We start from the raw sequence: 13,509 nt of genomic DNA, 5'->3' as shown, positions 1-13,509 counted from the left end.
ACACTTACTAAAAGAGAAATCAGAGGGATAAAAAGAAGCTTTATTGAAAAAGTAGCATGGAGCGCAATGCGACTGAAGGCCGAAACATCCCTGTGATGGGTGTCCAGCAAGAAACATCCGGTCTTTAATAGGGTATATGATCACCCCTGACTGCTAGGCAGGTTTCACAGCGTCTGCCCATGCTGAGAATGAGGGTGTCAATGAGTTGTTGAGGCGTTGCTGCCCATTCGTCTTGCAGCGCCATTCGAAGCTCCGGAATCGTTACTGGTGGTAAGGTACGAGCTGCCAAGCGTCTGCCTAGAAAATCCCATACATGCTCGATGGGATTGAGATCCGGAGATCGTGCCGGCCAATCCATACGTTCAATATCCTCACTCTCTAAGAGCTGTTCGGCAGCTACTGTGCGATGACATGGTGCATTGTCGTCCATGAAAAGGAACTGCGGACCCATAGCGCCTCTAAAAAGACGCACATATGGAAGAAGAATCTCGTTACAATAACGGGTCCCGTTGACTGAACCTGCGTCGAAGATGTGAAGGTCTGTACGACTACCATGCATGATGCCTACCCAAACGAGAACACCGCCAACTCCATACCTGTCCCTTTCAATGATGTTCGAGGGATGATTGCGGCTTCCCCGTTCTCTCCAGATGAGTATGCGATGAGAATCGCTACTCAGACTGAATCTGCTCTCATCTGTCAAGAGTACTCGTCCCCATTCATTGTCTCTCCAATTCCGATGTTCCCGGCACCACAGAGAACGCCATCTCCGATGGGCAGGCGTTAGAGGTACACACCGTACAGGGCGTCGTGCAAACAGACTACCACCGTGCAGTCTTCTCGCCACGGTAAAACGCGATATTGGTCGTCCAGTCGCCTGTGTCGTGTGTCTAGAGATTTCTCCCGCTGTCTGCCGCCTGTTTCTTCTGGCCTGTAAGGCAATATACCGGTCATCTGCGGGTGTGGTTCCTCGTGGACGACCACTACTAAACCCCCGGATAGCTGTTCCTGTAGTTTGAAATTGTCTCCAAAGTCGTGAAACGATGCTGTGAGCAATTTCGAACTCTGCAGCCACACTTGTCACACTGCGGCCTTCCTCCAACTTCCCAATGATTCGACCTCGGGTAAAAGCATCCAGATGTCGTCTAACAGATTGATTATTCGCCATTTCTCGCTGAGGCAGCAACTCGGTGTGATTTTAACTGCTATACGGCGTGCAATCTATTTGCCAGAAATACTGATCTTACACCGACAACATGCTTTATACTACTCAGACACTCCCCCATTACGTCTACCTGCATATTTGCGCATGTGCTACCGTACATCACCTTACTTAATCTCCTGATTGGTCTTTCTGTCCGCTCTGCCTCTTCGTTCAGCTGATATGCTAATTTTTAGACTTTGTCCTTAATTTTTGCACATTTTGTATTTTAAATAACTATAGTGTTAGGTGAGGATTTTATGCATTTACTCACTTTTTTTAAACATCACTGAGCAGGAAAGTGAGTTTTTTCCAAGTGGGCCAAATAATCATCAGTGTACATTATTGTACACTGATGATTATTTGTCCCACTTGAGATACTGACTATGACACGCGTGGTCTCGAGATTCTTCTGCAACATGTTTATCAAATATCTTGAAGATTAAAGCTAATAATATTATTTTATTTTTGAATACCACTAATATTTTTGAACGAATAACATAGCATACAACAATTTCTAAATTCTAGTTAATGTCATAATTTCAGACTGAATTTGGATTTCTTATATCGAGTGATCAACCTAAGTATAATTTAAGCACAGTTAATTTTTGCCTCAAATTTATTTGTTTTGTTTGTGAGGTGAAAGCAAGTACATTTTCTTTTTGAAATAATTTTAAAAAATTTAATTTTACGTCCAATTACATGATTACTACATTTTTTCATTTTTAATATTTTTAAGCCTCCAATACCGTATACTGCTCAGCGTTTCATAGACGCTCATGTGAGCTGAGGAATGGGATATCTTGCATCTGGAAACGTCAAGCAATTGTATTTCTTAGTTTCATGTAAAGTAGTGGCCAAGCCGAATTCGGCTGAGGTCCCGCCATTAGTTAAAAATAATGTTTCACGTAAAGCAAAAGTTTACGTTGCATGTAATGTTTTTATTTAGTTAGTTTTTTGCTTGTTATGTTGAGTTATGATTCGACCTCGGGTAAAAGCATCCAGATGTCGTCTAACAGATTGATTATTCGCCATTTCTCGCTGAGGCAGCAACTCGGTGTGATTTTAACTGCTATACGGCGTGCAATCTATTTGCCAGAAATACTGATCTTACACCGACAACATGCTTTATACTACTCAGACACTCCCCCATTACCTCTACCTGCATATCTGCGCCTGTGCTACCGTACATCACCTTACTTAATATCCTGATTGCTCTTTCTGTCCGCTCTGCCTCTTTGTTCAGCTGATATGCTAATTTTTCGACTTCGTCCTTAATTTTTGCACACCAGTGTATATGTTGCATGATCTTAAATTCACTTAGTGCGAAATCGAATTATTCTACTACTTGCGCAATAGCTGCAAAGTAAGTTAATAATAATTTATTTACTAAAGAAATATTGATTATATTATCTCCTAAGATTAATTTTAGTAAAAGTATTTAAAAAGAGTAATCCATAGTTAGTAAGTTACGAGCAAGATTTAAAAGTAAGGAGGCTGCTAACCTTCAATACAGTAAAGTTTTTGTCGGAAAACTTTTAAACTTAAAAATTAAAATAATAATAATAAAAGGTAGAGATAATATATATAGTGAGTTCATTAAGTAAGAGATAAATAGCGCTAATAGCTATGTGCGTATGTGTGTATGCAGAGGATGGACAATAAACTGAAATATATGCACGTAAATCTTTATTAATATAACGTGAACTTTCTTTTTGAGGCCAGTATTGCAGAGATTCTTCTAAGAAACAGACCGTATGAATATTATATGATCATTAAATGCATTTTTACTATTTCACTTCAGTGGTAGAGGAAGAAAACATTTTAAAGTTCTGTTCTGTCTATGTCCTAGAAGGATCAATGGTACTGCGATCAGGGTTTAATGCAGGATGTGGAAGGCCTTCGAACTCATTTTTACGTTCTTCAAACTCTCTATCACTATTTTTGCGGTGTGACTTGATGAATTATTATGTTGTTCATGAAATTGAAAAGACTTGATCCACAGACAGTCCATAGTGATATATACGATAAGAACAATCAATGTTTCTTCGTAGATCTCCGTAATATTGCCTTCCAAACCACCGTTAATATATCTCTATGCTTCATAATGGACACGGGATAATCCGAATGAAAGCTTTCCGAAATATTTCTCGTCACGGAAAATCTCTCAGAAATAGGTTAAATTATTTAGGCTATTTGAATATGGCAAAGCGCATATAGGCTATCTGCCTATGTTGAGTGATGTATTCGTGAAGGGCTTTCTAATGGAAACTGTCTCGTATTTACATTATTTGAGGGAGAAAACCACGATACTGAACCAGGCAGCTAGTCCGTTGTCCTGGTATTGAACTTAAGTTCGAACTCTATGTATTCAGTAGTATTAATTATTTCTTTCAGACTAGAAAATACGGTGAAGATGGACTCAATGCTGAGCAACAGATGATTTTACGTGTTACTTCTTGCCGCCATGCGCTTCTGATTTTACTTAAATCAGCATTTACCATGGGCTTTGACATCAAAGGCTTTGCTATAACTGCTTGATTATGAATATTAATCCTTTGAAGCGTCCGACAGGCAACTTTTGTATAAAAGTATCGTTTAAAATGTAGGGTTCCTCTCTGTAATTTAAATAAAGTTCTTAACCCTACTAAGAGAATCACGAGAGTTATCACTCCGTGTATGAAATAACAACAAGGTTTTGACAAGGTTTAAACAAATATTTTTTAATAGCTATAAACCGGCCGAATAAGTAATGTAGCACAGCTAGCCGAGATAATAATACTACTGCGAGGGTCGCTGCCAAAAGCTCTTTATTTGAAACTTTCAAAACCTCCCACTTAAATAATCGTAACTCATTTACATCCTGGTGAGAACTTACGAAATGGAGAAGTAACGGTAAAGTCCAAAATCATAAGTAAATTGGAAAATATACTTTACAAAGAGAGTACTGAATTATTCTATAATTTAAGCAGCTATTTTTAATATATTTATTTATTTATTTTATATATAATTCTTTCTAACACCTTAACATACGTTTTTAGATACCTTTCTATTACTTCTATAATTACTCTGACCGGACAAAGTTCTTCCTTTTTCTTGATATACAGATATGAACCTAGATGAGAATAATACACTCGAACGTACTTCCCTCTCTTGATTTTGACTTAAGTTAATTTTCCTCTAATGTCATGTAGAATTCCATACTCAGGTATAAAAATAAACATTGTTAGTGCATCTCATATACCTTGATATTGCTGTTAAACTGGTATTTATTATTACCACATTTATGTTTTCTATAAAACACTGGTATACTTCTAAGCTCTTTCCGTCCTTGAGTAAGAGAATATGATTTCATTTTATTCTTTTCTAAATAAATTTACTTATATCCTATATATAAGAAAACATCTTTAAATATTTAAATTATTTTCCAGTTAAGATTAATATTCTAAAAACAGAAAATTAAAAACCTCCCACATTTTAAATCAAGTAAATGAAAATGCGATTCTCAAAAGTTTACTCTAAACTTTTTAATACCTTTAGTAAAGCATTTATTTAAAATTTAAAAATGTTACACTAATGTAGTGCTTTTAATTAAAATGGTGCAGAAAAGATATCTTTCTTTATTTTCATTATCAAAATGCAGAACTAATAAGCTTTTGTGTAATATCCGGTATCTCGTTTGCGTATTATCATAATTTCCCTTTTGAATGTAATAGGTAGATATCTAAAATGAAAAGGAAAAAGACAAAAGTCTTAGAAGTATGTATCATTTTAATGACATCAGAAAAATTTGCATGACAAAGGCCTTGAATAACTGAATAACAGTATTTAATCTGATACATGCTATGCATGTAAATGATAAAGGAGATGCTTTCTTTCAGTGAATCAGTAAGTATTTGCGTTTCGTTTAATTTTATGTGTGGTTAATGAATTTAGCGCAGAATGTATTCATTCTAAACAATCATTTTTGTTGCTTATTTTGCAAATACTTCACAGCAAAAGGAAAATCATTCTTAATTGCAATTAACTAAATCAACATGTTTTCTGAATTATTAAAAATTAAGGATTTCATCTGTACTTGTGAAAGCGGGATTTCTTTCAAGCGTTAGATGTTAAATTATACGCATAATTCCTAACTTTATTATTTGTTTGAAGATTAATCAGTTGGCTAAGACATACGTTGCGAGATTATAAAAGAGTGGCGATATTTTTCAGTGTATTTGCATTTCTTTCTGTCTTTGCATCCTTTATAATTAAATTCAAGAAGACCCTTTGTATTAGGTTATTTAATAAGTAATGCGGTATTTTAAAGAAGTGCAACAAAATAATGTTCACCTTTAAAGTAAGATATATTTATCATTTGTTTATATCCCAGTTTTAAATTTTTGATACCCTGGCGATACCTTATGAATGACAAGGCCTGGTGAGAAAATTAATTCTCACCAGTCGCATATTTTAGTTTATCTTGCTTCATTATATAACGTCTTAGGTATTCGGAGCAGGGGTTTGGTTTTACGGGAGTTATTATAAAGAGATTAACATCTGTAAAATAGAAGAGATGGAGATTTAGGATTAACAGCTACGTTGATGGAAGGGCAGGTCTCAATGTGTCTTGCGGTCCAAAAATGTTTTTGTCAGAAAGTCTGGTGTGGCTTCCCATTGTTAATACAATATCTTGTAAATAGAACCTCTTGTATTGAAGTCCAGGGAATGAATCTAGCTGACTCTGGGTATCAGATCTGAAGTTTCCATTAAAAATACTTCAATGAAATCGAAAACAATGGCATTCTGTTGGTTCCAGATCAGAAAAACATGGTGGATGGGTCATAATTTCTCATTCAGATTGTCTTAATGTTGACAGTGTTTTTTATGAAAGACTGTGCTTTGTCAATTCCCCAAACCAATGTCCTTTCTGTTCACTGGTGCAGGCCGTTTTTTATGTACAGCTTGCTTTAGCCGTATCGATTCTTCAAATATAGCTTTTTAGTTATGATTTACTTTCAACACACAGTTCATAAAAACTTTGGTTTCGTGTTGTTGATGATGCATTATTTTTATTAGTGTCGTTTACGCTTTACATTTGTGTAAAGGTTCTGGTTTGTTGCCAGGAAATATTTAACTGAGAAATAGCTCACCTTTCCTCAGAGAAATGAGAAGTGCAAGTTTTCATTCGCGTTTTAAAGTTATATCCGACAGTTCCTGTGGAACTCATTAAGATGCAGTTTGGAAAGTTTTCTTGCGGCTTTGCAGCTTTTAAGCGTCTATGGGCTATTTAATGGGTTAAATAAAGCAGCTCAGACAAATCTTCTCTTAATTCTTAAATGAAGAAATCCAGCAATTATAAATAATCATTTTATCATTTTAAGTTTTAAACCATGCATTCTTAGGAACGCATAAAGACTTAACAGAAGAACAAACCTAATAAGCAATATCTTATTTATTTGTTTTTAAAATTTTCGATTGGTTTTCCAATGAACTATAAATTTTCTCGTTGTAAGGTATACAACAAAATGGTGAATCAGAAAAAGATACTTTTTGTGAATAATTTGACGAATTCTCGCAAACTGCGGTTATGCATGCAAGATCAGAAACTGAATTTATATTTCCTCATAGCTAGGGAATCAAAATATCATTATGGTTCCAGCTGCGTATCAGAACAAGCAAACATATTAAAACAGGTGACAGGTGAGAGCGGATCCGGACACTCGGGGTGGCTCACTAGGAGTATTCGGGTATAATCCGGAATCCGCAACTGTACAACACAATAATTCTTTGGCGCCCCAGAAGCCCGGCGTCAGGAGCGTTATAGAAACTTTTGTTGGTGCTGTATATTGAAATTTGAGCATTTTAAACTGATACTTAAACATTTTACAATAATTGTAATTTACAATACGATTATTGTATACTGATGCACACACTGCAGCTGTTGCAGAAATATTATAATTTAATAACTAAACATTAACGTGGTACATTTTATAACATATTAAAACATTGAATGATACAAAAATTAAGATTTATGGTAGTAGAAACTTTCAATTTTAATACCATAACGCTGTTAATCATTTTTAAACCTTCGGCGGCTGCGCGATTAAACAGTTCTTTCTTCCGAAATATGTAAAGTCGTAAATTTGTAATGTTAGTATTATTCGTTTGCGTCCACTGGGGTGGGTAACTGGAATGCAAGCTGATTACCTATGAAGGTTAGTAGTCTACCTGATACAATAAAAAAGGAATGCCAAGCATATTTGTAGGTTAGAGAGGGTGTATTTCTTAATCCAACTTTCGTAGTTTCCTAGTTTAAAAGCATATTTGGACTTCTTAATCCTTCTTGAGAAAATACGTTTCTCCTTTTCTTTGAATCGTGCAGTTTTCTAAAACCTTGCATTATAATTTTGTCAGATATAAAAGGGTTAAAAATGCAGATTACAACAACTCATAGTATTCCCCTTATTTTCCAAATTACATGTTTTATATTTAACAAAAATAGCTTATTTACCAAAAAGAAAAGTCCTTCAATATTTCGATATCTGATTAGTCATGGTTCACCTTACACCCATTATGAAACAACCAAAGCTAAAAACATCTGATCAAATAGCGTAGCAAAAATGAAACTCATGTTCATATTGTGTTATGGGTTTTTGTTTTCAGCAAGGAATGAACCGAAAATATGCTTTAAAAGGAAACTGAGTATGGCGGTTTCAATTATCTTTCCGAAATTCCATGCAAGGAATTTACGTATGAAGAAAACTGTTGATGTGTACTAAAATCTTGAGTTTTAATAACGGTCTGCTTTAAAGCTAGTTTTTGAATGACAATTCTTCATGATATTACACGATCTCAAAATATTACTTTAATATCCACAGGATGTATTTTAGTCTTCATTTTTTGTCAGCTTGCTTTGAATCAATTCTTTCCATTTGCATTAATAAAGGGAAAAAGATCTCTGAAAAAGTACTTCCGTATTAGGGTTTAATTTTAATATAATATGTTGTCAATAGTTTTGTGGAAAAATCTTCATTATACACCCTAAGAGAAAGAGAGAGAAAAAAATCTATGTCTATCTTAATTTTGAAACCTGGCAACCGTCGTGTAGGGGATAATATCACTGACAGATTGAAAAATTAAGACAGACACTGATTTCTTTTTTTCAACTTCCTTGCGCGTCTTTGGTGACAATGTTTCGAGACTAAAGTGAGTGGATAACAAAAGAGGTTAAAATTGTTAAATCTTTATTAAAATGGCTCAAAAGAAGTATTTCTGAACTGGCTTTTGATAAGCAAATAGCAATCATTACAAGGATTCTAATTTAAAAGTAACAGCAGATTAAAGGGAAAATTAAAATAATGCTTAAATGTCTCAGAAACGTTTTTTCTTCTTCTGAAGAAGAAAAATCAAGCTCCGTTATTTTTTGCAGTGACTCATTTCACGGCTCAATTTCCAAATTATTGGTTCTATGCTTCATTATAACGCAAATTCACATGTATGACAATACACACATGTATGACTGTGCGTGTGGCTCAACGGCTGAAGAAGATCTAAAACGGAGATTTCAATGTTGAGCAAAAAAGCAAGGTATGAGAACAGGGTTATGGTGTTCCATCATCTGCTAAACTACTTTGTGTATCATTGACTCTTGAATATTATATTTTTTTTTTCATTATGCCATTCTATGTCCACGCTGCTAAAGAAATTATGATACCAAAGTTAACTACTTATTTTAGATTAAATTTAAATTTATTTTACTTATTCAGCCGCGTTAAAGCTAAGCAGATGAAATTCACTTCATGTGAAAATTACATCATGTTCACATACCAATAATAGTATTACTTTGCAAATCATCACATAAAAACACAATGAAGATTGGAATCATATCCTTTTCAAAAGTTCATCAAGAGTATGACACTGGTTGAAATTAAAAGATAAGGAACACATTAAGAACAATTACTAAATTGTAGTCCAAAACCCAGATCTCGTGAATACGTTTCTGAGTGATATTAGACCCATTTTCATCGAAACATATTTAATCGCACCAAATTATTTCGAATGGAATTAATCAAAAATGTTAATTAAGTATTACAGATGCACTATTACCACCATAAGAAGATATATTTTTTAATTTTACTGAAGTTAATTCTACAGGTGATAAGTTAAATGGCAGCTGCTTTTCACAGCATGATTCTTTTGTCAACTTTTCTCATTTACCGTTTGTTTTTCTGAAGTCAACTTGCTATAACAAATAATAACTGAATTCCCTTTAGAAATATTCATTTATCCTTAAAATTTCGTATAAAAGGGTAAAATGTGAACTCTTGTTAGGAATGAAAGGCTCCCGAATTTTCTTTCAACTTCCTTCTTCTCTCTTACGTCTGACGAAAAGCTCGTTAGATGGAAATCTTCACGCGTGATGAAAAGCTATAGCAATGAAAATAATTGAAATGTGAGGTTTGTCGTTACACACACCAAATTCATTATAATCTGTTTTTCATTTTTGGAGATCTTCCACAAAACTTGAAAAAGCAGTTAAGTATGAACACTCTTGCAGATCTTTACATGTAATACATAAAAAATATGTTCACGACAAAGCAATATAAGGGCTTTTAAAAATGTAATAAGAAATATAAGTATTTTAGGTTAGGCAAATCTCAATAGCTGTCTCAACTTCGACTACTAAATATCTAAATTCAAGATAAAATAATTTTACAGATGGTTTATCGAAATTTCTTACTTCAGAAATTTGAGTCTTGTTAAGCAAAACTGCCTCATTTGCTATGGCGAAAAGTCATATGTGTTTCATGAGAAGGAAATGCATCCCAAACGTGTCGCTGTATGTCATGGAATTTGAGCTGAAAGCAACATTGGACCATGTTTTCTTCTGGGCGCTGCTGGAAATGCACAAACAGTCAATGGCAAATGTTATCGGAACAGGAAAACCCATTTGTTTGTGTTTCAAATGAATGGTATACATCTTGACGACATGCGGTTTCAACAAGACAGTGTCACTTACACCACGCCACTTGAAACAATAGCGTTATTGCACGAGACGTTACCTGGTAGCGTAATCTGTAATTTGGACGACCAGAAATGGCCGACTAGATAGTGCGATTTAACGCGTTTGACCATCTTTCTTGTTTTTAAATGAGACTTTTATAACAACATGCCCACGACCACACAAGCCTTGAGGAAGGAGATCAGGCGCTGAAATCCGGCCACAGTTATGTCAAATCATAATTAAAAATGTCGAAAGATCGCGAATGTGCTAGTAAAGATGAGGGGGGCATTCATCAGACGTGTGATTCCATACAGAATTCCCACATGTCTGTGTTATGATTAAATCCAACTATGAATTAACTAACTAAATAAACTGTGATTCATTAAAAACTTAACGTTTTTCGTGCTTACGTACATAAAAACGTACATAAAAACGTACATTTTACGTACATAAGAACGTTATAGTGGCTGGAACATCGATTCATAAATTATTGTGTCCATCATTCATATTTCCACAGACCTCAGCCTGGTTTCCGAATTTCCTTTCGCACTAAATTTTTAATACAATGAATCTAAATACAAAAGTATGCTTAAAAAGTGTTCAAATTATAAGCCTTATGTTTTAAGAAGTATTAAAACGAAGAATCAGATTCACATATGGTCTTGATTCAAATTAAAATTCACTTGACTAAGAAAAATAAAGTAATTTAGAAGTTACAAATTGCTGCCTACGAAAAGTGGATATTATTTAAAATTTCGGTTTATTACTATAACTGTACTTAGAATTCTGGATTAAAGAAGATAATCTGTAATAAGTAAATTTTACACACTTAAAGTCATAAGTTCTCTTTAAACTATGCTAAAAAAATCTATCCAATATACAATGCAAAAGTGTGTACTCAAAGTAAACCATACTTTTTATTTGCAAAATTTAGCATGATTCACTTTACAGACGGTAACTTATATATATATATATATGTAGGTTATTATATATAGTATGGTATTTTGTCGTTTTCGTAAACATTAACAGTACTGCTGAAAATACTTGTCTCATTATAAAGGAGATCTATAATTCTGGATTAAAAATAGCTCTGCATAATGCTGAATTTTTGTTTGGTTTATTTGACTACGGCAAAGCACGCGAGGTTTATTTACCTAAGGTAAGGGCTGCTTTAATAGAGGTTCTTGTTGTTGTATTTAATTATGGCAAAGCACACTAGGGCTATCTACCTAAGGGGAGAGATGCCTTCGTGGAGGACTTTCTAAGGTAAACTGGCTCGTATACACGTTACACATGGGGAAAACCACGAAAACACCCATGCAGCCAGCCCGTTCGAGGGATTCGAACCTCGGACCGAACTACCAGTGTTCAGCGACTTTACCGCTCGGCCACTGGAGGGCGCGCCTTAATAGAGGACTTTCTAAGTTAAAGAGGCTTGTATACATGTTACACATAGGAAAAAACACGAAAACGTTTATGAACTACATGACCACTGTGACCTACTGAACTTTGACTTAATTTGCATGGCAAGGCTTCAAACCACCTGCGAACACCTAATAAGCCAACATTGCGAAGTGTTTTAAATGCCCTCAAAACCACTTCTCAGTTTTAATAAAATTTTCCTTTACTCGTCTGGAACCTTAATTGAGATTGATAAACCTGATGCTGTATAACTTTAATATTACCTTTTTTATATATTTCATTCTACTTTCACGATATTATCTTCCATGGATAAAATTTGACTAATCAAAGGGATAAAATTTGACTAATCAGCCAATTTAAGACAGATATGCACAAAATTTATATGTACGCTATATTGAAAAATTCTGCACGCTTTTATATTAGGATTCGATCAGATGATTAGAAGAAGCATAGTTTCGGAATTGTAAACGGAATGAAATTTTAAGATAAATATTTTGTTATAGATAAAAACCTAGTATCCAATAGTAATTTTACTTTATCATATATTAATCGATATGGAAAAAGAAATGTGCGTAGAAATACTGTTATTACAGCCAAAAACGCTCATGCGTCAAGATCTGTAAAAATATAATGAAATACTGCAATATAAGGGATAAAAGAAACACGAAGGTATGATTAGTTGGTTGTCAACCGAAGTTCTCTTTCCTCTGCACATACACGCTGTTGAATTCAGTCATACGTCAATCAATCCAGAAACATCAAAGAAAACATCAAAGAAACTCGCAGATAAAAGAATACGGCACTAAAGAAAACAGAAGAACAAATATTTCACGCACGATCATTTCTACAACTGATGTTGGATATATCAGTGTAACTGAGAATTTTGTCGATAGGAAAGTATTTCATTTTAAACGAACGCCCTCAGCTGACCCTTACCTGATTCATTTTCCGTCTTTTATGCTCCTTCTTAAATCGATTTCACACTTTCCTTTAACAATATCGAATTTTGTTTCTTCCATTATAGTCGCTACCTCAAAAAAATGATCGAATTTTTATCCTGTGTTTGGAAAGCAGAAACATCGTTTTTATTTACTAGAAGTATTGCATTTCCTAATACTTGCTTCAGAAAATAAGCTTATATGATCTGAGAATCTGAGAACTGTGTTATATATATATATACATTTTCTCCCTTTTGGTCATCTTAGCGCGAATCATTTGTCTTCATATGTCTGAATGCTGCCCCTGAAACAGATTTTGGTGGAAATTTCGGAAAGAAACAACGTATTGAGGTTCTGGCTCACATAGAATTTCTTACGCTGTTTTTGTGTTGCCTGTGTCTGCGTTCTTTATGTTTAGTAGAATAAGATTTTTTGCTGCGCAGTGAAGGAAAGGAAATATTTTGTTTCATTCTTCCATTTATTTATCGATGCTCAATAAGTTTCTCTTCTTTTCAGATGGGTAATGCACGAGAAGAATCGATTATTAAACGGCTTTTTTTTCCCACCATCTTCATGTTCTCCCGAAATATCATTTTCGATCGAAGGATTGACAGGAATGTAATTTAAGATTATTCAGTCGAGGAGATTTTCTGTATGGGACTTTCTACCCTTTGTACTTTGAGATAGGCTGTCTACGTACCTGAAACAGTGGAAAATTTATTTCTTTGACGAAAAATGATTCCGTGTCAGCCATACTAAGCAATATTAAACACATCTGCTTTACTGTTCGTCTTATAAACATTTTGGTACTACTTTATATTTCATATATAATGCATGAGAAAAATTTCTTTCGTGTTTCTTTATTTTTATTTCTCTTCTTTTCTGGAAAGAAACTTTCTCGACTTCGCTACTTGCTGTTTGCTATTTTACTGAGAAAGTTAACGCTCTACCCTTTTCTT

The sequence above is a fragment of the Stegodyphus dumicola genome, chromosome X2, assembly GCF_044657685.1.
Source record: "Stegodyphus dumicola isolate Sdum_Otavi_A_Nest chromosome X2, ASM4465768v1".
Classification (NCBI taxonomy): Eukaryota; Metazoa; Arthropoda; class Arachnida; order Araneae; family Eresidae; genus Stegodyphus; species Stegodyphus dumicola.
Note: the sequence above shows the minus strand (reverse complement) of the source record.